Raw genomic sequence first — 27,321 nt, 5'->3', positions numbered from 1 at the left:
CGTTTAGCAGTGCGAAAAAGGCGTCTCTTCCTATTTGAGAGCATATTAAGAAATCTGTTATACCAGGGGGCTTGATTATGAGAATAAACGCGCTGGAGTGGAACATGCTGATGGATTAATTCTAAAATTTTAGTCTTGAACATACACCAATTTCTTTCAACTGATCGTTCAAAAAACTGCGGTAAGAAGTCGTCAAGAAATGAACATAGGCTTGAGTTTATGGCAGAAAAATTGGCTCTTTTGAAGTTTCTAATTGTCTTTAGTTGTTTGCATTGATACTGCTGGGGGAATGTAAGCGTGAAGTGCAAAATGTCATGATCACTCAGACCAGGTAAGTGAGTTATCGATGAGACGTTGTCGGGAGAAGTTGTGAGCACGAAATCAAGTAGTGAGGTTGAGTGCCGAGTTATTCGCGTTGGTGAGGTGACCATTTGTGAAAAACCGAAGTCAGAACAAAGTGTAATGAACTCATTACATTCAGTAGATGAGGGCTCAGAAAACGGACTGATGGGTGACCATACGATGTTTGGAAAATTAAAATCGCCCATTAGATATATTGGCACTCCAGGATAGCGTATTGTTATTTGGTTCAAGTTGTCATACAGGTCATTGCAAAAGAACAAAGGACTTGAGGGTGATCGGTAACAAACCCCTATTAGTAGCTTTTTAAATTTTATTGTAAGGCAGCACCAGATGATTTCTAAATCTGAAACAACCGGCACACAAAAGCCCTCAAATCGGTCACTGATTGCAAGAAGCACACCACCGCCTACTTTACCGGTGCGATCGCTCCGAAAAACTGCGTATTTATTTCTGCAAAAAAACAACTCAGAGTTGGCTACCCTAGATGACAGCCAGGTTTCAGTTAACGCAATGATGTCAGCGTCACAGTCATCAATAATGGCACACAGTTTGTCCCTCTTTGGTAGAAGACTACGCATGTTCGAGAAAAGCACCGAGCAAGAACACAGCTGAGAACCACCTCCCCATTCGTTCCCCTATATTTCTTTTAAAGGGAATTCGCGTCCAGAGCGAAGAGTACGAGGGCTGAGGTCGTTCTGTGTGCTATCGAAAGCTTCTATTTCAGTAACAGTATTATGAGCTTCATTGTAAACATACGTTTTTCCACCGATAAGCAATTTATTGTAATGCAACTTGAATGACTTTTTTGTGTTTTTTCCGAATTCGATCAACTTTTTGCGGCAGTGTCTTGTTGCTGGGCAGTAATCTTCGCTTACGGATATTTTTTTTTCATCCTTTAGAACTTGGCGCTTGGAAAGGACTAAGTCCTTACATTTGTATATTTCAAATTTTACTATTAGTGGTCGTGCTTTCCCTGTGGCAAATCGCCCGATTCTGTGCGCTCTGGCTATGTTGTTACTTGAAATATCAACTTTTAAAGTGTCGGCAAAAATTTTCAGTATTTTTTCTTCCGACTTGGAATAGGTTTCATCAGCGGAGTCAGGCACATCGTAGAACAACAAGTTATTCCGGCGAGCGCGGTCTTCGGCGTCGTTTAGTCTTGAGTGGAGTGTGCGCGTGTGCTTTTCGACGCGGACTACGGAATCCCGCACGCCGTCGAGATCTGTCTGCTTTTGTTCAATTGCAAAAGTTTGCTGTTCAACTTTTTCTAATCTGGCTTTTATATCCGATATTACCTGACAAACTGACTCCTGCTTTTCCTTTAGGTCTGATATTGACGTAGCCATAGATTTCTGTAGGGTTTCCATTCTTATAGATCGCTCGTCTAGATCCTTAAGCGTTTTCAAAATTTCTTCCACAGCATTCGAAGATTGCGCTTTTTGCGAACCTGTACTGGGACCGGGATTGCTCTCAACGTCACCACATAACAACAAAAGCAAAGAATAAAAAGGATCAACCAAGGCTTTTGGGCATGGAAGCACGACAAGGAACAGGTCATCAGATTTAAAAGAAGCGTGAGGTAGTTTTGGGAACCTACTAACCTGCACAATGAAGAAAAGCGTGCGTAAGCCCATCGTTGTTTTCCTTGTCGTACCACCATGCCCACTGAAAAGCGATGCAGCCGGGCCTGGTTTTATATCCTTCGCCACCGATGCTGTACACGATCTTGCAGCTGCGCAGTCGTGAACATTGTGCACGTGCACGAATGTGCGCATGTGCTGTCTGGCTGTCGGTAGAATGACGGGCGAAAGGTAGGCGAAGTCGTTCTCGCTTTCCAGAAGAGTCGATGCGTTGCCGATGGGCGGACCCTGGTGCTGGAAAGCCGTAGTCGAGCCGCACTGCCGCGCAGGTACCGAAGAACTGAAGAACTGCACAATGAAGAAAAGCGTGCGTAAGCCCATCGTTGTTTTCCTTGTCTTACCACCATGCCCACTTCTTGCACTTTGGGCGTTGGTAAGCCTGTAAGATTGCGGAGCCCACTGTGTTGGCCGTGTGTGGATAACTTCAAGTGGGAATTTGAGGTCTGCGTGCCTTTACGAGTAATCAACTTTTTTCGAAGATTCCGTGCCCAACACAGATTTTGCGAAGGTAGAATGCTATATCGGAGCCAAAAAAGATTTTCGGGGCACTATTTCTGTGAGAAAAATCAATTTCCGTGAGGCCTCAGCACACAGAGTGGAACTTGGAGTAGCGGCATACGGTAGAAAGTTGGAACAGCACAAGGATCCACTGATTTCGACTGTGCGCCTAAAATATGCAGAGGCTTAGAGGTTTCAAGGAAGCCATGCACTGCATCCCCGTAATGCAGCTTGCGAAGCTTTTTGTTTTATTTTTATAATGGGCATGGGTCACGTCTACGCAGCCGTTAATTACAGCTATGCACGACATACTGTTAACGAAGCCTGCCAGTCGCTTTTTGTTTGTTTGTTTGTTTGTGTACTTCTTGCACGAAGCAATTATTTTTCCAGCGCCTATTGGCCACATGTACTTGTGGCAGCAATTTCGCCCCGAAATATACCTAAACAAGCTGCATATGTTTTAGGACGAGTTGCACTTAAGAAAGAACGAACATAGGAAAAAACCAGGTAGGCGAAAAGAGCACTCTTTTCGTCTACCTGGTTTTTTCCTGTGTTCGTTCTTTCTTAGGCGCAACTCGTCTTAAAACATAGTCATGCACTAACTCGCCCAGCAAGAAGTTCTTCTAAACAATCTTAGCTAGGCTAGAAATTCAATCTCCTGACGTCAAATTTGCGTAACCGTTGACGCAAGCATGGGGCGGTCGCCCACAGGGTTGTCTGAACAGACCAATAAAACGCTCTCCTTGATCATCGGAGGTCACTTTTCTTTGCTTGAAGAACGAATAACATTGCCTACACTGAGCGGCTTGTCTTATCTAATTGGCTCACAAGAGGCGAGCCGCACGCTCAAGTGGAGAGAGATTCGATGGGACCGGGCCGCTGCACTGAAAATTGATAACCAGATGAAGAGGGTGGTGCCGGCGTCTGCGATTGGTCCGCTTTCCATTCTTAGCTTTCGGTGGCTCGTCGACAATAGCGGCGGCATGCAACGGAAGCTTAAGGATGATGCTAAAACAGATCCTCAGCAAAGAATAGTTAGCAGAACGAGGTCGTAAACGTGCTGAAAGTGCTCGAAAACGTTATGCGGATACGCAAAAACCTTTATTACACGCAAATAAACCCTTACTCTCCGGCAGGTGCGAGTAGCCAGTGCCTGCGTGATCGGCGGCAGCCATCTTTTATTACTTTCTGAACGGGGCAGCCTGCAGCTATTCAGAAGAAAATTCAGTTTTGTTCGGCAGATTAATGCACCTTTAACGCGTCACTTTGACGAGGTGAGTTTTTGCGGTTTTGTGACGTCGCGTGAGAGGCAGGTGAAGTGGGTGCAACCCGAGAACTTTTGACCAGTAGCCGAGGGGTAATGGCGAAAAGGCGTCGAATCAGAAATAAAAATGTTTCTATTCTTCGGTCAAATCGTGTATAATCATTGTGTACACGTCATATCAAATGGGGAACTATCGCAGTTTTGGTGACGTCGCGTGACAGACAGATGAAGTGGGGGTGGTCCAAAAATGTATTTGACCAATCGCAGAGGGTTGATTGCAGAATTGGAATAAAAAAGTTTAGAATAGTTTTACGTTATATCGACCTGGGGCCCTATAACGTAAAACTATTCCAATATGTTTCTATTCCAATCTCCTGATGTCAAATTTGCGTAACCACCGACGCAAGCACCGGGCGGTCACCCGCAGGGTTGTCTGTACAGACCAATCAAACACTCTCCTGGTTCATAGGAGGTCACTTTTGTTTGCGTAAAGAACGAATAACATTGCCTGCACTGAGCGGCTTGTTGTATCTAATTGGCTGACAAGAGGCGAGAAGCACGCTCAAGTGGAGAGGGGTTCACTGGGGCAGAGCCAGTGCACTGAAAATCGTTAACCGGATGAAGAGGGTAGTGCCGGCGTCAGCGATTGGTTGGCTTTTCCTTACTTAGCTTGTAGTGGCTGCTCGAAAATCATGGCGGCATGCAACGGAAGCTTAAGAATGACGCTAAAACTGACCCTCAGCAAAGAAGAGTTGGCAAAATGAGGGGGTAAACCTGCCGAAAGTGCTTGAAAACGTTATGCGGCCACGCAAGAAGTTTTATTATACGCAAATACACCCATGCTCTCCGGCAGGTGCGAGTAGCCAGCGTCTCAGCGATCGGCGGCAGCCATCTTTTATTCCTTTCGTGACGGGGCAGCCTGCGGCTATTCCGAAGAAAATTCAGTTTTGTTCGGCATATTAATTCATCTTTATCGCGTACACGTCAATTTGACGCGGTGAGTTTGTGCGATTTTGTGACGTCGCGTGACAGGCAGGTGAAGTGGGTGCAGCCCGAAAACTTTTTACCAATAGCCGAGCGCTAATGGCGAAAAGGGGTCGAATCAGAAGTAACTGTTTTTCTTTTTTCTGACAAATCATGCATAATCAGTGTGTACACATCATATCAGATGGGGAGCTATTGCGGTTTTCGTGACATCGCGTGACTGACAGGTGAAGTGGGGGTGGTCGAAAAAAGTTTTTGACCAATCGTGGAGGGCTGATAGCAAAATTGGAATAGAAACGTTTGGCATAGTTTTACGTTATAGCGCCCCTGGCATGGCAAAGCTTGCGTGTGCGCAGCGGACATCTGGCTGGAGCATTAAATGTAGAAACAGAGCGTCAACATTATCTAATACCGTTATAATTTATTGTGTCATCCCCCCCTTGTCTAAAACAATTAAAAGTAAAGAAAGATAAAGAAAACCCTGGTGGTGGCGAATTGTTTGGAATTGGCCAGTCGGCCTTGAAAATTATGACGGCAGCCGCGCTATGTGTTGTGACTCTGAAGGGGGGACGACGCGAACTCTACGTCCCGCCGATATTATAAAAAGAAGTTAATGCTCTTATGTACCAGTGCGATCATCTTACTCATTCCATACACTTGTTCTCTCTTTGGGGTCATCTTAAGCACGCAAGTAAAAATATAATACTTGTTAATTTACAGCAAGTAGCTATACAGTGACTTCTTGCCTATTCACCACGCCCGAGCAGTGGGAGGCAGTGCTGCTCAGCGCATGCCCGGAGGACCAACTATGGGCAGTCCGGTTGGCTGACGCCGCCGCCAAGACTGGAGGTCTGGCCGCCGCCTGAGGGAGGGGGCTCCGGTGGGGCTAGTCTACCGGCCCGCCGCCTTCCTTGACCCCAGCAAGGACATTTAATAAAGTTTTGTCTGTCTCTCTCTCACTTATCAGTGTACGTGAAGCTTCGTAGCCTCCCGAGTCGCGAGGCAGTCTTCCGAGCACGTGTGACAGAAATGCAGGGGTCAACACAATTTCCTGTTTTTTTTTTTTCTCTATTCCTCCGCCTCCATCACCTGGATTCAAGCCAGTTAATGCGTAAGGGCTGCGTAAAAGCGCGAACCCGTGCTGCTCACATCAACGCTATATACACTCTTCCGTCGTCACAGCGCGTCCTCGGTGGGTGCGCTACACCTACGCCTCGGTCGGAGGAGAAATTGTCGGGGCCCCCCTGGACCAAAACCCGACACTGCCACGGCTGGCAAACTTCTCGTGTAGGTAGCCGCGCACAGAAGCGTGCACACGCCCTACGCATTCGAAAAGGAGCGAATCGAACAGCACAGGAAGAAGTCGCGAACCAGACGTTGCGGGCGCAGCAAAAAGAGAGAATGGATAAGACGGGACACCCACGAAATCAGCGGCGACACGCGAACGCGCGGGACGGCGCGCAGAGAGACGAGGAGGAGGAAAGGACATAGTCGCATCGTCCTGAATCCGGCCACAGATTCGAGCAGATTACGGGGTCCTCCCAGATAAGCCCGTCTCTCGAATGTGTAAACAACGTGCGGCGCGCTCACGTCCGACGACGGAAGGAAGAATCCAGACCGGTGCTACGGGGGGAGGGGGAGACAACGCGATTCGGGTCTGGCTATAAATTTTGCTGAAGGTTTCGTGCCTTTCTTTATCATTTGAAATCCCGTAGTGAAGATGGCTTCCCAGGAAACCGTATCAAACCACATGGCAACATTTTTTTTTTTTTTTACATACATATACAGCTGCCCGGCGTCCCTGCTTATGCTTCTGAGGCGATGCTGGCGCCGGCATTGGAAGAGATAGAGAGAGAGAGAGAGGAGCCGGAATTCAGTAGCGGCCGTGTGACGGATCGGTCGTCTGTAGCTCCCGCAGATTTACAGCGGCTTAGCATAACTGACCCAGATTTGCGAGCCTCGAGCAAGGGCCGAGGCGCGATTCAGTTGTGCGAATAACGACGCGTAACGTTGGCTGTCGGGGCTGAGAGATTCTGAGAAGTGTCGACCGCCCGCTGGCGTAACACGCTGATGAAGCGCTTAACGTACTTACACGTGTCCATGCTTCTGAGAGTTTGTCCCTCGAATACACACACAAAAAGGGATAGAATGCACAGACACGATGATGCCCTGTCACGATTCTCCTCAACAGGGAGTGAGAAAAAGATATAGAGGAGGCGAAACGTCTTACCCGGCTGTTAACTTAAAGAACTGAAAGAAACATTATTTCATGCACGGGAATAACAAATAGGCGGCAACACTTTCGATGACGTACAACTGTCTATTACAAATGTAAAAGGGAAGCATAAGCAAAATGGCGAAATTGAGGTGATGTGAGTTCACCTGACGAAAAGTCACACGCAATATTAGCTCCCTACTCGATGACGCGGATAGCCAGGTAAAAACACATACCAGAGTTAATATGGCCTGCATTGGCACAGATCGAACTGGCAACGTTTATGTTTAGCTCTTTATCCACTCAGTGTGCTTGCCAAGTCAATACACATCTCTTGATTATTTCCAATGTTCCGTGCTTGTTTGCTCGTACATTCCGTGTGCATTCCTGTCCAACATGCACATAGCTAAAGGGGCAGTATTGTGATCCAGGATTTCGTTTGGTTGCAGCGTGCATTCATAAAGCTGCCTAAGAAGTTCGAGGGGATTGAACTCTGCAACACCCCCCTCCCCTCCCTCCGCTCTTCTTCCACTGCTCCCAGGCTGCTTAATAGGAAATCAAATAAAGAAAGTAAAATGTCCAAACGAAATGGCGGAAGTAGTTATTATGCTGCAGCGTTCCCTTGCAGTGAGTACTCATAAACGCGACCAACAACCAGTGGAGTACCTATTTCTCTTTCCATTTTCTTTCTTTTTTTCTGTCTTTCTTTCGCAGAAACTGTTTATTTCTCGCAGCCGGATTTCAGCGTCGAGCCAATGATCAACCCGCGAGTACGCCCCACCGCAACGCTTGCAGTCTCACCGTCATCTGTCACACATTCATGCACGCACACCCACCGCGCGGCGTCGTGTGTGACAGGCCTCGAGGGGGGGGAGGAAATAGGGGGGGGGGGATTAGTGATTTTCCTCGGCGAACGATGGCCCTGGCCTTGTCCATGGCGGAATGCGGAGCCGGTCAGAAGCCGCGCGCTAATCAGTGCTGCGCCGCATGGCAGCAGCCGCGGCAGTGGGTCACTGAGATGATGTAATCCGGCAGCAGCAACCGGCCCAAAACAGCCAGCGTGCAGCTAATGGGCCGCTCGCATTCTGGCGCCGTCGTGCCACGCAAGGTCAGCGCCGGAGGAGGGCCAGGAGCATCACGCGGCCTTGACCCGTGTGGCCCAGATTCGGACGCCGGCCGGCCGGTCCGATCGCCGCGCGAGCTTTTGCCGCCGTCCTCCTCGCCTCTCCTCCGGGCTTTCCTTGGGTCCGCTCTCCCTGTCTGCTCTTCCCGCCGACCAACCAGACCGGCCAGCCAGCCCTCCTCCACCGGTCGTCTTCGCTGACAGCTTCACTCAAAGAGGAAGGCTCGCGAGAAGGCCGGTGTTTTCCCGCGACGTTCACGCGCCCTCTTTTCTCCTCGCTGGACCGTCACCGATATGGCGCGGTATGCCGACGGGCTTGAACCACCGTGAACCACGAGTGAAAACTGAAACGCGTATTTCTTTATACCTGGTGATCCACAAGGCGTTGACCTACTGTTTTCAATATAGTGGACGTCAACCGCAAGTGGCCGTGCTCAAGAAGGGAGCCGCGACAGTCACTTTTCGATAAAGGCGGATTGTAGAAAAATCACACGCACTTACGCTTTCTTTAAGGAATCCCGGTTAAAAATTATTCCCCAGCCAGATGACGCTGACGTATGTAGACGCTGGAGCGCTGCCACTCTTCATACAGTTATTTAGAGTGAACGATGCAAAACGTATTCGCTAATTGCGCGTGATATCACATTGACTGACTGGAATAGGCGTGATGCTTTGTCCAGACGGCGCTGAAGAAACGCTGGCCAGCAGCGCCCTCCTTGCCGCGTTTATCGCTCTGTGGTATGGTACAAAATGTGAACCCCTGCTGGTGAATGCAAGGCACCGCGGTATATATGGTGTCTGAGCTGCATTGCGGCGCGAATTTTTGTATATTCCATGTGTAGGAGGCTTTGTAGCATGCCTTCCGTCGCGAAGGAAGCCGAATGCGTACGCTGCGCACGAGAAGTCGTAGACGCAGTTTCACTGCACTGCCGCTTTCTATTAGGTAGGCCTACCACTCAAGTCACACTATTTGGCAGCAGCAAGCGTGGCAACAAGCAAACGCAACTGAACTGTTGTTTTCGGTTGCGCAGATCGGGCGTTCACCTGTAGCGCTGCTTTGCGCCACCAACGTGGTGACCGGCATCAAGCTATTTCGGCACGTGGACTTCACGCACGCCAACAGCGCTGATCGCCATCACCGATAACATCCAGTGATGCCTCACAGTGGAACTGCTGAACTGCATCACTTCACGGCGTAACCAACGCTGCAAAAGAGCGATCCACTTCGCCCGCGTTGCGCTTGGCCGCAGCAGCCGTGGCAAAAAGGCAACCCAAGTAAACGGCTGTCTTCGATTGCGCAGGTTAGTTTTAGCTTCTTTAAGGCGTTCGCCATTTGGTTCTTAACTTTTGTCACGACTGCTGTCGCCAGGGTTACCCTCGCGGTCCTAGCAATGTCGAGAAATACAGAGCTCATCCATGATGTTCACACTCTTCGCAAAGAAACCGTAGAAATACATGAAAGCCTCCGCACGATCAACCAAGTGTACGAGAACTCTAAGAGAAAATATGACACTTCGAGTGCGGAAAACAAGGCACTAAGGAAAGAGAACAAAAGCCTGTCCAAAATAGTAGCAGACCTGGAGCGGTATTGTCGCACACACAACATCAAAACCAAGGGTGTACCTTCCACACAGGGCGAGAATTGCGTTACTGTTCAGCAAAAAATCGGAGACAGGATAGCTTGCTCAATAGCGTTATCTGACATTGACATTATCAACCACGTCCCTGCGAAGAATGATAAACACATAATAGCTCGATTCTGTTCCTGCACTAGAAAGGCTAATTTCATAAGCAACGCCCGGAAGGCTCGACTAAATACTACCCCACTTGGCTTCGCTTCTTCTGCAGAAACCCATTTGACACAAGATAACAAATTTCTGTTCGTGCAAGCACTCATGCTAAAGAAGCAATATAACTGGAAATTCCTGCGGACGGACAGTTGCGGCATCAAAGCAAGAAAGTCAGAGGGGATCCGTATGTGCGTCTTTTCTAGCACAGGCGACCGTTCGCTAATCACCTAGTAATACTTGAAGCCTTTTGGTCTTTATATCTGGCTCGCCTACTATACTAGATGTAGTACTCTCCAGAAGATAAAGCGTTCGTTTAATAACACCAAACTTCAAATTTAAGTTCCAATTGAAGTTCATTTACCGGACAATATGCTGGAAGGTCCGCTGGGCTAAAAGTCATGAAAACGGCTTGACGGGGTACGGGTGACCATTACATGGCAGCAGCTATACAAGGTGCATACGTTGAGACTAAGATACGCTAGTTAAACTGGCTAAATATAAAATAAAATATAAACTGGCTCACAAATTCCTGATACGTACATATTAATATACGTAGCCTTTAAATGAACTATGATAACATAAGAGATTTTTTTTTCTGAGCTGAATAGACCTTTCGTTGTCAGCTGCCTTTCGGTAATATGGCTGACAAATGCTGGCAGTAACCTATTCGGAATCCCAAGATATTCCACGGTACTATTTATCCGTAAGAATGTAAACACTTAAGGGTTCTGCAATTTTCGTTCAAGATCATCAGCCATATCGTCGCCGCCATTATTTTCATTTCTCTTGTCCTAACGTTGAATGTGTGTTTTTGTAATTTGATAAATCCTTTCCTTGAGCAAACAGTAGAATAACAATTATGGGTCCAATTTATAATTTCCCCATAATCTTGTTACTCTGATTTCTGCTTCCGAATAGACGCTATCTTGAACCGAATTGCAAGCGAAAACAAAAACGTTGTCATCCTCGGTGACATAAATATACATATTGCTAACCCAGCTGATAGCCATTGCTCCAACTGTACAAACTGGTATGCAGAATACGGCTTAGATTCATTACCAAACGTGCCTACAAGATGTCCTCCGTCAGGGTGTCACTCAATAAGAGGCCACGTACGTATTATCGCACTTAACCACCGTGAAATCCGCCGGGGTAGTCACTGCCCCGATAACAGACTGTTAGCTTGTGTTCGTTCTTTTGAAATCTATTAATCCATCGTATGTACGAAACAATAACAGAACTAACTTTACCACTACCAAATTCATTAACCAGGCTGCAGAAATATACTGGAACCCGGTTATTTCTAGAACAGATCCCATCCTGGCGTTTGACCAATTCAACAGCAAATTTGAAAGTGCATATTTAGAGCGCACGAGCCGAACACAAGACACTCACTGGTCCTCAGCCCCTAGAAACCCATAGATAACACGCACCCGCTTACAAAGCATTAACGAGCTTGATAGCCTTCATAAAAAATGAAAACGTCAGCCCTTCAATGTAAAGTTAAGGTCACGGTACATAGCCTATTCTAATACACTTACCAGACTCTTGAAAGAATCAAAGCGCCTTTACTTTGAGAAAGAAATTATTAAACATAAGAAATAACACCTGGAAAACATGAAATACCATTACATCCTTCCTTCATCAGTCTTCCCCAAACTGCACATAGACCAAATTAATACAGGAACAAGGGTAGTATAACAGAAGCCATCAATATAGCAAATAGGTTCAACACTACATTCTGCCCTGAGCAGGATGATTCATCGAACACAGTATAGCACACCCAGTGCTCCAGCAAACAATTTTATTCGTTCTACTTCTGCCCTATGTCACTCAGTGAACTATCCAATGCAATCTCTAGTTTATGGACCACTTGCACAAGTCTTGATGGTTTTCACGCTTCTAAAATAAGATTACTATAATCTGATATCACTTATGTACTCACACACATTATAAACTATGTTCAAACGTGCATCTCTCTGACGACATAAAACACGGTATAATAACTCCTGTCTTCAAAAAATAGGGACGAAGGATCAAAGTGTCGGTCAATCTCCCCGTTGGATTGGATTGGAAAAACTTTAATAAAAGTCCTGCAGGACGCACGTCAGCGCGCAGTGGGCGTCTCCCACGCAGGGACCGACAGGGAATACCTGGCGGCCGCTGCGCGAGCCTGCTGGACGGCCCATTGCTGGTCTTCTAGAAGCGGGCTTCTTAGGGTCTTCTCCCACTTGTCGGAGGTAGAGTCGGGCGGAGCGTTTCTGCACTCCCAGAGCACGTGTGCGAGTGTCGCCGTGACCCCGCACGAGGGGCACGCATCGTCTGGGTAGACGTCCGGGTAGATTATGTGTAAGGTGGCCGGGTTTGGATAGGTATCCGTCTGTAATAAGCGTAGCGTTAGCGCCTGCGGCCTGTTTAGTTTGGGGTGCGGGGGCGGAAAGAGGCGTCGTCCCAAGTAAAAGTGTTTGGTTATTTCATTGTATGTTATTGGGGCATCCCTGTTCGCCTCCAACTCATCGAGACGTAGTTGCCCGGGGGTGACGGCGCGGTCGGTAAGCGCGCGCGCAGCGTCGTGGGCTGTCTCGTTGAGGTTGGGCGGGGCGCCCGGAATCCGACCCAGGTGGGCGGGAAACCAGATGACGGTGTGGTGTTTGAGGGTGCTTGGATCAGCGCCGCGGAGGATGCGTAATGCCTTGACGGAGACGACTCCTCTCTCGAACGCTTTGATGGCTGGTCTCGAGTCGCTAAATATTGTGGTTCGCTTATCGTCGAGCATTGCCAGGGCTATGGCCACTTGCTCCGCCACCTCGGGATCACGTGTGCGTACCGTGGCGGCGTTTAAAGTTCGTTGCGAAGACGAGACCGCTACCGCGGCGAAGGCTCGGTTGCATCGGTAGGCGGCGGCGTCCACGAAAGCGACGTCATCCGCTTTCTTGTTTACTCGTTTGAGGAACGCGGTGGCCCGGGCTTGGCGCCTGCCTCGATTGTGTTCCGGATGGACGTTTCGCGGAATGGGCGCGATCGTGATCAGGTCGCGGAGCTCGCGGGGAACCGGCGTAAGCTCCGGTGGATCCTGGGTGTTCAGTGGGAAGTACCCGAGCTCGCGCAAGATGTGACGGCCGGTCTTCGTCATCGTCAGTCGTATCATCTGCGCTCTCTCCTGAGCCTCAGCGATCTCTTCGAGGGTATTGTGCACCCCGAGCTCGAGGAGTCGATACGTCGGCGTCGTGATCGGGAGCCCAAGGGCCCGCTTCACTACCTTTCGGATTAGTGTATTGAGCTTGTCACGCTCCGATTGTTTCCACTTATGCATTGCTGCGACGTAGGTGAAGTGACATAGGACGAACGCATGTACGAGACGCAGCAGATTGTCTTCTTTGAGGCCGTGGTGACGGTTGGCCACCCTGCGTACAAGTCGTATTGCGTTCTCCGTCTTTGTCGTCAGCTTGTGGACCGTTTGGATGTTGGATCCGCCTGCCTCGATAATCATTCCCAGTACTCGGATGGAGTCAACCCTGGGGATTGGGCGACCGTCTCTGGTGCGGACAGTGATGTTGCGCTCGGTGGGTGGTTTCCATCCGTTAGGCCTTTTGCCTCGTCGTTTTGGGCTGTACAACAACAACTCCGATTTGGCGGAGGAGCACTTGAGGCCCGTGTGGTCGAGGTAGGATTCGGCAGTTTCGACTGCCTCCTGCAGAGCGGATTCGATAAAGCCATCCGACCCCGCGGAGCACCAAATGGTGATGTCGTCCGCGTATACCGTATGGTTGAGGCCTTGTATCTTCGACAGGCGTTCGGAGAGCCCAATCATCACCAGGTTGAACAGCGTCGGCGAGAGGACGGAGCCCTGGGGGGTGCCACGCTGTCCGAGCTCGACTTCTTCCGACGTGAGGTCTCCGACATGGAGCACGGCCTTGCGACGGGTTAGGAAGGAGCGGACGAACTCGTAGAACCGGCGCCCGAGCCCTAAGGCCGTGATCGCCTTTAGTATTGCCGAGTGCTGGATGTTATCGAAAGCCTTCTCCAGGTCAAGGCCAAGTATGGCGCGGGTGCCCCAAGTAGCCCCGGCGTCTATGATTTGGTGTTTCAGGAGAAGCATCGTATCCTGAGTCGAGAGCCCGGGTCTGAAGCCGATCATGTGGTGTGTGTAACAGTCCTGGTCTTCGAGATACCGGCCGACTCTGTTGAGTACGACATGCTCGGCCACCTTACCCACGCACGACGTTAGCGAGATGGGGCGAAGGTTATCGACGCCAGGCGCCTTGCCCGGTTTCGGAATGAGGATCGTCTGGGCTAGTTTCCAGGCATCAGGTAACTCGCCCCGCTCCCACACGTCATTGATGGCGTCCGTGAGGTACACGACCGAGGGGTCGTCTAAGTTCCGCAGGAGCTTGTTGGTTATGCCATCGGGGCCTGGGGCGGAACGGCCGTTTAGTTCATGGAGAGCCCGGCGTATCTCTTCGACGGAAAAATCGGCGTCTAGGAGACTGTTCTCGGTACCGGTGTAATCGGGATATAGGGTCGGCGGGCCTTTGGGTATCGGCAGGTACTTATGCACAAGCGTCTTGACGATGTCATCCGGCGAAGCGGTGCCTTTGGTCTGGTGAAGGACTTTGGTGAGCGAGTGGCGCTGGTTTGTGCGGGTGTTGGTGTCGTCGAGCAGGTGTTTGAGGAGGTTCCACGTCTTCCCGTTGCGGACCTGTCCGTCGACGGAGTTACACACCTCGTCCCATTGCTGTTTGGATAGGGTGCTGCAGTGTTCCATTATGGTCTGGTTCAGTTGTGCAATGCGTTTGCGGAGCCTGCGGTTGAGACGCTGGCTCTTCCATTGTGTCATTAGAGACTGTTTGGCTTCGAGCAAGTGGGCGAGGCGGCTGTCCATCTTCTCGGTTGGCATATTCGTGCTAAATGTTTTCGTGGCCTTAACGACGTCGGCCTTGAGCTGAGCCGTCCACGTCGCGAGGTTCGGGGCAGTGTCTGGAGGGAGTCGTGAGGCGCGAGTCTTGCGAAAGAAGTCCCAGTCGACCCACGTGTATGCCTTGGGCTTCCTGACGATGCTGGGTAAGTGCACGGCCAGTATGAGATGGTCGCTGCCAAGATCCTCCGCAAGATTGGACCAGCGGGCATCGGCTGTGTTCTTCACGAAGCAGAGATCTGGAGTGGTGTCTCTGTGCGTGGATGTGCCGATACGGGTAGGGAACGCCTTGTCTGTCACTAGGGTGAGATCGAGCTCGTTCGCATGCTGCCACAGCGCGGTGCCCTTGGGGGTGTCATATACGTAACCCCAGGTGCGATGCGCAGCGTTGAAGTCGCCAGCAATGACGAGCAGGTTTGAGCCAGCAAGACGTATGGCTCTCTGGAAGAGGCGTCGGAAACGGTGACTCGTTTGTCTGGGGCTGCTGTACGCGTTGAGTATGTACACACTTTGTCGGGACGCATCGCTTGGGAGAATCTCCGTCATGACGTTGTCAACCTCGGACGTGCCGAGGTCATGCGCGAGGCAGGTGAACTTTTTAGAGACCAACGTGGCAGTACCACGTCCTCCCGCGAGGCCTGGTAACCACTGGTAACCGGTAAACGTGGCGGTGTGTGTTAAAGTTTCTTGCAGAAGGATTACGTGGGGCTTGGCATCGTGGCTACGTAGGTATTGCTGCAGGGAGGCTTTCCGTGCAGTGAAACTCCTGCAGTTCCACTGCCAGATGCGAAACGCTTCATCTCGCCTGGCCATCTTGATGCTTGTGGGGATCGGCCCGGGCGCTTGACGGTTGGAAGGGGGCCGCGTGTGTGGGTGGATTGAGCGTGGGGTGTTGTGTCGAGACCGGCTTAGCAGCGTCAATGGCGGGGGCTACGACGTTTTCGAGATAGTGTTCGACTATCCCCAACCGATTACCGTGGGCCGTGAGGGTTGACTGTACGCGGGCCATATTCTCTCCGAGAAAGCGGAGGCTCTCTTTAATTGCCGACAGCGTACTTTTAATCTCCTCTAACTCGGGTTTCAGTTCAGGTATGGCGCGAGCTACGGCGCGTTTCTTGGGCGCGCTCTCGCCGTCCGCGCTATCAGCGCTAACAGGGTGTGGCGGTGGTGACGGGGCTACTGCCTTCGCAGTAGCTCCTGTCGCGCTCCTGTCGTTCTGTAGTTCGGCAATCGCGGCCGTAAGTTTGAGGATTGTTTCTTTCATAGCGGCGTTTTCGCATTTGAGTAACGCTATCTCGGATATGTTGGTGTCTGTAACGTGCTCTGGGAGTGAGCCCGACCCTACCTGTGATGTGATGTCGTTCCTTCTTCCCCGGACGACATCTGTCCAGGTGAGGGAACCTCGTTTCTTGTTGCTTGTTGGTGGTGCCGGTGAGCTTGGCAAACGTTGACAAGAGGGCTCGGAGCGGGATCCAGAACGGGACCCGGGCCCGGACTTGGAGCGAGAAATGGAGCGGTCCCGAGATGCGCCGCGCTGCGCACCGCGGGAGCGGGCCCGTGGTCGGCTCCGGGATGTCGATGCCCGCCTGGAGCGGCTCCGAGATCGGCCCCTGGATCTGGAGTGGGATCGGTCGTTGTCAGCGGCCCGGGCACTGCCAGGGAGTTGCGGGTAGGCGTCTTCGGTGGTAGCGATGGCGGACTTGGGCATTGCAGTGCAGTCGTCACCGTTCCTCGTCGAGCGTGCTCTCTCCCATCGCCGTCGACGGACCACGTATGGCATGTGGTAGCGTTCCTTGCAGGCTTTGTCGGCGGTGAGATGGGGGCCACCGCATAGCTTACATTTGGGTGCACAGTGGTGCTCCCGAGTGGGGTTTGGGGCACCACAGCCTCGGCAAATAACGTCCCCAGGGTTTGGGCACACGTCCGCACGGTGGCCGAGCCGACCACAGGCGTAACATATGTCGACCTGCCTGCGGTACAGCGTGCAGTGCATGAGGACCGAGCCATAGCGCACGAAATTGGGCACTCGATGGCCATCGAATGCCACGATTGCTGCGGTGGTAGTGCCTATGCGCTTGGCGGCCAATGCCAGTGGATTTCTGTCATTGACGATTTTCGAGTCAATGTCCGTCGGCCCATCTTCCACGGGGACCCCGCGGATGACTCCCTTACAAGTGGACTGTGGTGCCGCTTCGTAGGCGCTGATCTCGTAGGTGACGCCTTGGATGCAAATTTGCTTTACCCGCGCGTAGCGGTTAGCATTTTCTCTGAGCGGAGTGCTTGCCACTAAGATATTCTGTTTGTTGTTGGGGCAAAGCGTGTCCGAGTGTTGTTGTGCCGGGCTGAGGCCAGCCGAGGCGGCAATGGCGTTGGCAACCACCGCAGGGCCAACCTTTGCTATGTTAAGTCCCCCACGAGGCCTTATAATAATACGGATGTCATCTTTTGGCAATGGCGGCATTCTGCTCGCGCGGATTATGGTGTTTTTAACGTTTTCACGGCCGCGGGTCTCAGTTCCTCCACGTTTCAGCACGCCATATGGCGGAGTATGGTTAACGCTCTCACGTTTGGCTGCGGCGCGGCGAGACGTGGCAGTCTGCCAGCCTTGATCCGGGGTGATGTCCGCCAAGGCAATGTCATCCCCAGCCACTTGGTATTCCATGTCTCAGCACAATGATTGTAGCCCATGCAACGGCGGCGACGTCGTGGAAGAGAGAGCAACGCGCCAGAAGCGTCGCCGCGCTCGACACGTCGGATCAGAAGCTCCCCTCGTTAGGGCTAGCGAGGCGGCGGCCGGGTGACGATGGCAAAACCGCTGTAGATGGTAGAGATAAACACTCACAGTGTCCAGGAAAGTGTCCACAGGGTCCGTGCAACTTCACAAAGCCGTGTTGCACAAATATTTCCTTGAAATCATGAAAAATCGCCACGAAAACATTGGTAGAAACAAGAGCCGAATAGAATTCGTCCGCGCACTCCGGCGTCTTCTTCTTCCTCCAATCTCCCCGTTATCATTTTTTATCGAAGCCATTGAACAATTACTTGAAAACTGCTTTACCAGATACTTCGATAAATTTAATAGCCTCTCGCCTGAGCGACCTAGGTTTTGTAAAGGCTATGCGACTGAACTAGCTATAACATCATTTATTGACAAAATAAAACTTGCTGTGGACACAGGCCATATTGTGTACGTTTAATTTTCATCGACTTCAGTACAGCATTTGACACCATCTGCTGCCACATCCTTTCTTACAAATTAGGAGGTCTAGGTATTCGCAGCCGAGCTGTGTCTCTAAGTTGTAGACGCAAGTTGTAGACGTGGGGGGTTCACTCTCGCATGCTAAACAAGTCACGAAAGGTGTCCCACAAGGCTCGCTTTTGGGTCCTTTATTATTCCTCGTATGTATTAATGATCTACCGCACTGTTTGACTAGAACTTCATCCATAATACATGCTGGTGACACCCCTATTTTTACGGAGAGTGAATACATAAATGCGATAATAAACCGAGTAAACTGCGATCTAAGCAGCTTATATTCGCGGTGCGCAAGCAACAAACTTCATATTAACCCATCTAAACCTCAGCTTATGTTTTTTTTTCAATGCACGTAAACGCGTCATTCCTCTCATGCTCTTTCACCTTTATCGGAGGTAGTTTCCTGGCCTCAAATAAAACCACCACCTTAAGTTCCACATACGTGCTGACATGATCTCAAAGAAAATTTCTTTTGGATTACTAATCCTAAGATGCTCCTATTTCCCGCAACACATAAGGACTTCGCTATATTATGCCCTTATACATTTCCACTTACAGTAATCCATTTTAGTTTGGGGAAACACATACTCCAAGTACATATCACATCTACAACATTTACAAAATAAAACTGTAAGGATCCTCTGCGCTTTCATGACACAGGCATTACGAATTGACAGTTATTTAAGCATACTACAGTTGCGTTACGTGCGTCAGCTTAAATTACCTAATATTCCGCATGCTCCACCATGAAATCTTTTTCAATACAATTCCTATTTCTACTCTTACCAACCTTAAGAATACAAGATTTGCATCTGCGTACACTGTTAGTTCCTCGAATAAACACTAATTATGGAATATTTACGCCTCTTTGTATAAGTATTAAATACTCGAATGAACTACCATCTCATATAAAAGCCTCCTGCACAACAATAACATTAAAAAAAGTCGCCAAGAAATATTTGCTAACTACTAGATACAGATGTACCGCACTGAAAAAAGAAATATTGCAACTATAAATACTTTTAGTTTTTAATGCTTTTGTATGTGCCCTTGTTTTTCATGCTATGTTCTAATTATTTTTCTTTCTTTATGTCCATTTTTTTTCTAAATTTTAGTTTTTGCTTGTAATGTCTATACTTTATTTGCATTTACTATCGCACTTCATATATTGTGCACATTTATGGTTCGTAATTACTTGCTGTGTGAACCCTGCTTACATTCTTAACATTGCTGCGTTACCAATCACATATAGGAGATTCCCCTGACAGTTTTGTCACTCCGGGACCTCCTCTCGTACTTATGATGAAGGAATAAACTGAAACTCATGTCAAGCTGCAACGGCAGACTGTTGCGATATGTCTATTTGCTTAACGCATATCAACTCAGAACCGTGGCCTCTAAAAAATTGTGTGATCAACTAATCAAATTAATAGGACACTAACTACGCTGATAATATAACAGCTCGGCGATTCCAAAAACAAGAAAGGGGCTGGCAGATGGAATGGCACACTGTGGTATAAACTTTTTTAAACAGGGTTGAAGTACCTCAGACAGGCTGGCCAACGTTTCGATAGGTGGACCTATCTTCGTCAGGAAACATTTTCATTTTCCACCAGGCCCACACGCGCCATACATAAAACACCTTAGTGGGGCACAAACATCAGATATTCTACCGCTAGTATGTGATGCGCCAATTGACACCACACACTTTATTATCAATGTAGGCACAAACAACCTGAGAACACAAAGCGCCGCGGACACGATAGAGTCCATGAGCGACGTAATAAGAACCATTCAAGCCGCTCGCCCGAACGCACACATAACCATAACTACTGTCGCTCCCCGCCTACAAAACAAACACCGCCTACTATTCTACCAAACTAATGCACTCATGAAACACAATGAGGAGATTAACAAGCTAAACTCACTAATTTTCAACTTAGAAAACGTCCATAACAATGTTGACACCATGCACCACGCGGAAATACACGAAGCTCCACACGAACACCTAGCTTGGGATGGCTTCCACTTGAACCGCAGTGGAATAGAGCTAGTTTCCCAATACATCAAGTCCTTTATTAAGGACAAGTACAGAAAAACTCTTTTAAATTCCACCTCAAATACCACCTCCACCAACTCTGCGGAACGTGCAACCGCGAACAACACAACTGTGACAGTCACTTCGAGGACACAGGGAATACAGACAGTGGAATGTGAAGCAAGCCACTGCACAAGTGAAACAGTCAACACAAGAATAGTTGGAACACAGACAGTGGAATGTGAAAAGAACCAGAAGGCACACACACCACCAAAAATGACATCAACCACCATGCAAACAGACACAATGGCAACAGACAACAGAAAACCCACCACCGAAGTCTACACACAGACCCCCACACGCCTGCCTGCACACACACAAACTCAAACAGAGACCGAGATCGAATTAAGCCAGGCATACGATAATAAACCGGCCGAACGGAAAAACACCCCACGCAAATCTGCCCGCAAGAAGACAAGTAAATGACAGACATCGCAAATCAATAATTCCTCAATGCCACGAAGCACCGAATTCCTAAATTAAAACTAACACGCCGAGGATGACGAGGCCGCCTTTGACGAAGATAGGTCCACCTATCGAAACGTTGGCCAGCCTGTCTGAGGTACTTCAACCCTGTTTAAAAAAGTTTATACCACAGCTCGGCGATTAAGTATGACCGGTTCTGGTACGTGTTGACGCCGGCTGCTGTCAGACTACCGGCCACGAACATGCTTATGTGGCAAATGCACGTTTCTCGACATTGATCATCGGTCAATGCGCGACTGAGTGCCTGCAGCCTTCGCGTTCCCGTACCGGAATTTTGTTTATACAGAGAGAACGATGCGGCAGCACCCGTTTCCATTGGCTGTCATTCATTTGTTTACAGCAACGTGTAATGTCACAATGGACATGTAAACATCACTTTTTATCTACATTCCCCTAACTTCATTATGTAACTGGCGCTCTGTACCACGACAGCCGACTTTGTTTCACTTGTATTCTCAGCAACGTATTCTGCAGCAGTTTCTACCGCTCTATGAGCTTTCGCTTAATTGCCAGTGCTTCTTCAGCATTGCAAATTTTCTTGAATCCTGTACATTCCTGTGCGTGGCAGTTTTTTTTTTTTTTTAAGGAGAAACAAAAACTCCATCCACGGTTTCAGACTTGGCTGCCTTTTTGCTCCAGTCTTTTGCAGGGTCAAGCGAGGAACGGGGTGCACTCTCAACGAGGTGGGATACAGGCTACTATCGACGTACGCAAGTGCCTTTTCTAACAGCTGGACGCAAATAAAGTAAGAAATGAAACTTGGACACAAAAACAAAGCATGCTAGACCGGCTGTACAGCCCGGTGACCACTTAATTGAATGCGGATAGCTGCGGCTTGTACTACCCGGCCAGTTTCGTCGCTCGCCACCAGGTCGCAGCATGGTTCGTTCAGAACTCCAGCGCATCAGGCCCATACACTGCAGTACTTCAAGTGTAGGTTATACCACGGCCGCTCAATCAAAATGTACATGGTGCGTTTTGATCGATCGGCCGTGTTTATACAGCCTTGATCCGTCATTACAATTGCAATTACCGCCAGATTTTTCGCGATATGACGCAATACTGTTGTGACGGCTGTTGGTTGGAGTAGGCTTCACTAACTCATGCAGCTATCGCATTGGGATGACTGATTCTCCAATGTGCGCTAAGTGCAGACGTGAACAGATCATGGATCATCGACTCGGCCACTTTTCTAGCTTCGACACAAAAATCCAAATACTCCACTGTGCCTTACTGAAGCAAAGCTCCTGCGAACCAGGCCTCGCCACTCATCAATTCAGAAAGCCACACGAGCAACAGCAGGGGAAGGTGACAGTCGAGCGCCCGACGTTAGATGTGCTGCACCTTGCATAGTGGGTATGATTGATCTAGACTAGGTGTTACCCAACTACGGCCCATGGGCTGGATACGACCCGCGGAGGTCTTTCGACCGGCAAGCGGCCGGCGGCGGTCGATGCGATGACGGCCGGCCCGCAGGAGAGCCGTTTTTCCCCGAAAAACCTCCGCTGCGCGTCTGCCTGCGAGCGGGGCTTCTCCACAAAATCTTGCGCTATGTCGCTTCTTCCTGACATCTAGCTTCACTGCCGTTACAAGAGACGCCATGATGCCACCTCGTCCGAGACGGCGCTTCTGGAGCATCACAGGACAATCAAGTGAGGAGTGCGTGACGCTCCGATTGGCCTGCCCCCTCCACCACGTCAGAAGACGCGTGAAGCTTTTTCGACTTCGCCCGGGCGCGCTGGGCCCAGCTAGCTTTTTGCACACGAAACTACAGCATGTAAATAGCTGTAGTACAGTACAAAGCTCCTGCCTTCGTTCATTACACAACATGTAGCAAGCTTCAATCCATAGCATGCGCGGTACGGTAACAAGGGAGGACATCTTTAAAGAATTAGTACAGGCTGTGTCCGCGTACATCCTGTACGCGGACCAACTAAAATCTGTCACAATCGGGAGGGGGCCGTGGGGGTGAGTGTAGAGGGAGAAAACATATCTGGAGCTAAAATAAGACTCGTAGGGCAAGTAATAAAAGCTCCTGAAGTTGGCTGATTTTCAATGTGATTTCACTGCATGCATGATTCACGAGCAGGCCCTCTGTGTTCCGTGGGCGTGTCCCATGTTCTGAAGCCTGTTGTTTTAGCTGCTAATGTTATGAGGTCGCATAGGCTCTATCACTGCTAGTTCCATAAATTTGGAAAGGTGATGGAATCTAAGTTCGTATATTTTACGTATCACGCAGCAACTCTATGAATGAGCTGCATAAAAGTTTTGTCTCGTTTCTTTAACCTTATGAAAAAAAATAGGGTTGCTTGCATAGAAAGATCACCCCGAGCCACAACTTTCCAGTTATGAATAGCTCTGGAAATTGGACTTCTGCATCAACTTATGGACCACATAGATAAGCTAAATGCGAAGCTGCCAGGAAAGGCAACCATAGTTCATGACCTGTGCATGGACATAAAAGGCTTGAGGGCAAAAATAGATTTTTTACTATGAAGCAGGCGCAAAATCAGAAGTGGGAGCATTTCCACTGGGGTTCAAGGATTAGTGCGGATACTAATATGGCACTACCTTCGTTATTAGCGACAAAAATCTATGGCGACTTGCGCACACACATTTGGGAGCAATTCTTTGACCTTGATGCCAGGCAGGAGGAAATATAGATGTTCCAGAATCCATTTAGCTGTGATGTAGGTGTGCTGCTAGCTCCCTCTCAATTAGATATAAATGAGCTGCAGCCAAACGAGAACTTGAACTACAAGCACAAAGAAGACAATGTAATCAATATTCATAAATTAGTAGGCTCTGAACATTTGCGAAACTCAAGGCCGTTTGCCGGCAGATACATGTCAAGTTTTGGCACTACCTACCTTTGTAGGCAAACCTTCGCCAGAAAGACCTCTGTCCCAGAAAGAGGTAGTATACTTGAACAATTAATTCGGTATCCGAATAGTGCTCCTCTTCCTACGTCCCCAACCTAATTTTCCGTATTTGCGTCCTTTAGGCACGTCGCACCTTAGGAGCCAATAGGAATATAGGTGTCACATGACGTCGCGCTTCGACGCTTACTACTGGCACACCGCCATGGTAGAGCAGGAAATCGCGCCTCAGAGAAAGAGATTGAAAAATAGCGGACACTCGGCGAAAACTGGCAACAGGGAATATGTCACGGTAGTTCTCACATCAGCCGTTAGCTGACGTGAGCATCGGAAAAAACAACAATGTGCAATGAAGTTAACAGACAATGTTTTATTTTTTATTCTTTCCTGCTAAAACGAAATGACTTGCGTATAAATTACCTTATATTTCACGACTTATTTTTCTTGAGTTACCTAGAGACAAGCCAACGGCACGCCATTGCATGCGCCATGCTCCAGACACGCCATCGAAGCGAGCGAGCGTTCGGCTGTTCGGCGTCCCGTTCGTCTTTTTTTTTTTTTTAATCTAGCTCTGGTTTCTTGAGCTCTCGGCGTATTTTTGCTTTCCTGCTGCACTTCTACACGGCACTAATGCTCTACTGGACCTCGTCAAGGTGAGAAATCTTGTTTGACAGTCTGCGCTGCATTTCAAGAAATTTAGGCATAGGGCACGGCACCGAGCGTTGTGACGCAGTTAGCGAAAAACAGCTCGGCCGTTGTGGCGAGTTAGTTTTGCGAGTACGGACTTGTACTGGGACATGTTTGTGACGCTTTCTATAGGTCCCAACGTTATTTCAACATATTTCGTGTACTTCTTTGGGCACGCTTCCCGCACTGGATCGAGGTTGTGACGCAGTTAGCGAAAGACAACTCGACCGTTGTGGCGCACTTATGCGTGTACTGAATCTTACTGGGAGATGTTTGTGGCACTTTTTATGCCCCCTCCCCTCCCCCCACAAGAACATATACCTTCTTTCGGTGGTCACGCGTGTCGAAGGCGCGACGAGTGATTGCAAAGAATACCACGGGAGTGTGTTGCTTGCGCAGGCAGAACGCGCAAGAGATAACGCCGAGGAGCTCAAAAACCAGGAACTTGTAACTCGAAAATTCCATCTTCTGCACGACCAAAAACAGGCGAACAGGCTTTGCACCCACACATTTCTCTTGAATGCGAGTAGAAGGCATTTTGCGAGCGTCTAGCATAGTCTGGCTGGGAGCCTGTGTTGCGGCCATCTCTGTGTACGTGGCGTACCATCGCGTCTGCTGAGGCCAAGTTGTGTCGAAAACGTGCAGTCACCCGTGTATTTGTACAGAAAATAAGACCCGGGAATGATAGAATTCTTGGAAATCATGTGTTCTCGTTATATTTTATATATGATATTGTTTGGAATGAGTCGGGTATTTTCTACGCCACGTTTGTAAAACCGAATTGCTATTGTTCGTAACGTCGCCCATTCACCATTTTCGCACGTTTCGCCTCAACACACAGTTTTCCTATAAGGCCTAAATGCCAAAATGAAACACGCTTGTAATTTACTTTTGTCAGCTGATGTCGTCCGGTGGAGCGTCGCACGGAAACTACTGCTGCTTAAGTGGTGCGACAACATTGTATGAAGGCACCAGAAGCCCGGAAAGAGCATACGTATAGAGCAAAATAAACATTTCCTGGTTTCACAAGGCGTCATACTTCTACTTTCCGAAATTGCACGTTGCACCGAGGACAGATTCGATGTAATCTTGTAAAGATCGCTCCCAATCATATTTAGTTTACTAAATAAAAGTCTCAGTTTCGCCCGAAAGCGAAGCATCGATTGCGATAGCAAATTTGCAGACAACTATACGAAGTAAGGATACTAGTTTTATCGGCCACATAAACGTGTAAACATTCGATTACTAACTAAATTAACCAGCATGGTGTCACGTGCGCACAAGTAAACATGAACACATCTTACTTGATGACCGCGGAAACTAGCTGTCAAGACGCTGGAGGGAGGAAATGCGGCAGCAGGAGCGATCGAATTGACCTTCATGCTGCCCCTCGCTTCAACGCTACTAAGGGGTGAGAGCACAGCGCATACGAAGCTATCGGCCCTCGGTGCGGCTAGACTCTGTCCCGATCGCAGGTCGCTTTCCAGATAGGGCCCGTGCGGCTGCGCCATACGCAGCAACCTCCGGAGTAGAACGCACCCCCCCCCCTACCTCTACTCCCTCCGGTGCCTTGCGTGCGACGGAAGACGGCGTGCTTCCTCCCCGTTTTCACTCGCACTCGCAATGTGGGGGTGATATACAAGATTCCACTTCCCTGTGGAAAGTGCTATATTGGCAAACAGGAAGGCACCTGAATGACCGGCTTAGGGAGCGCCGGAATGCTGTAAACGCTCTGGCAGGCGTTGGTCATTTGGCAGAACACTGCCGTAGATTCACACGTAAATGCTTCCCGTGTTTTCATAACAAACAAGTGCGAAGACGGTTTGCAAGGCAATTAGATAGGGAAAGATTTGAGGCATATTGCATTTCAAAAGCTGCTGACGAATGTGTAAGCGCTCTATCACTGGTACTAACTGATAAAGGTGTTGCACCTTGAGAAGAACCTGGTGAATGCTTTGTAATGGCTTGTTGTGGGCGCCTATCGGCTTCATTGCTCATTTGGTTGTCTCTCACATAGCACATTTGTTTATGCGTCTGTCTGCGCATTTATTTGAGCATACGGTGGCTTCTTGGCATGTTTTTCTGCATAAAGCTTGTCACTAGACCTGTCCCACTTTTTTTCCGTTAGTATTGTTCGCGGTAGTAACCATGTCACAGCAGTCGCTCACACAGCCTACGGCGCGCGGGGACGATGTTACCGCCCTTGGACTTTGTACGGAACATCACGGCGACGTCGATGACGATGGCGATGACTATGTCACAAATGCGCCTGGTGTGTCCATATAATTGCTATCGCAATAAAACAAATAGCGCGCCCATCAGCGAAGCCGGCGTAACGCATACCAGCTAGCGTTCAAAACGCGCGCGACCAAAGCCGAAACCGAAAGTGTGGTTCAGGTTTGCACATCATCCGCTTGGTGCGCTACAGTCAATTCGGCCGCTGGGCTCTTGTTGAATGTCGTTTGGGAATGACCGAGAGCCCGATGTGCGATTACTGTGGGTGCGAGGAGACCATCGAGCACCTATTGTGTACTTGCCCCCACTATGATGTACAACGCCTCTCTCTGCAGGAAACTTTACACCGACTAGACTTACGACCTTTCACCGAGTCAAAGATACTCGGACCGTGGCCACACCCGTCACTGGCACGAAAAGCGAATCGTGCATTACTGCAATACTTGAGGTACACCGGTTTAAGAGACCGTTTATAGTGTCCCTGTGCATAGTGTCCCTCCCACACGTACTCTGTGCTTACTCTCTCCCTTTCTTCTTCTTTCTATTCCCCTTTCCCCCACCCCCAGTGTAGGGTAGCAAACCGGATACTCTTCTGGTTGACCTCCCTACCTTTCCTGTCCTTGCTTTCTCTCTCTCTCTTTCTCTGTGATCGCGCTGCGGCAGTCTTGGCGGATTGCTTTCTGTTGATTGCTTGTGGCGTTTGACAGGTTCAGACGTTTGTTGTGAAGGCGTGTACCTTTGAGTACAGTTTAAAATAGATGCAGTGCTGTCAACGAGTCATATGGAAATTCGTGCTAAAGAACGTCGCCGAAAGAAGGCCGAGGCGAGGCGAGGCGATGCGACGGCGAAGACAGGTCGACTTATAGGAAGCGCGTAGAGCTCGTTTGG

General features: G+C 49.3%; 1 long non-coding RNA gene across 1 annotated transcript; it reads left to right on the top strand.

Annotated features, from left to right (window-relative positions):
- Positions 1 to 7,984: 7,984 nt before the first annotated feature.
- On the top strand, positions 7,985 to 21,395 carry LOC135899304 (uncharacterized). Its single transcript, XR_010563585.1, has 3 exons — positions 7,985 to 8,389; positions 9,119 to 9,388; positions 21,272 to 21,395. It is a non-coding gene; the product is annotated as an uncharacterized lncRNA (long non-coding RNA).
- Positions 21,396 to 27,321: the final 5,926 nt, after the last annotated feature.

Source organism: Dermacentor albipictus, chromosome 1 (assembly GCF_038994185.2).
Source record: "Dermacentor albipictus isolate Rhodes 1998 colony chromosome 1, USDA_Dalb.pri_finalv2, whole genome shotgun sequence".
In the NCBI taxonomy this organism is placed as follows: domain Eukaryota; kingdom Metazoa; phylum Arthropoda; class Arachnida; order Ixodida; family Ixodidae; genus Dermacentor; species Dermacentor albipictus.
Note: the sequence above shows the minus strand (reverse complement) of the source record. Positions and strands in the feature narration are given on the sequence as shown.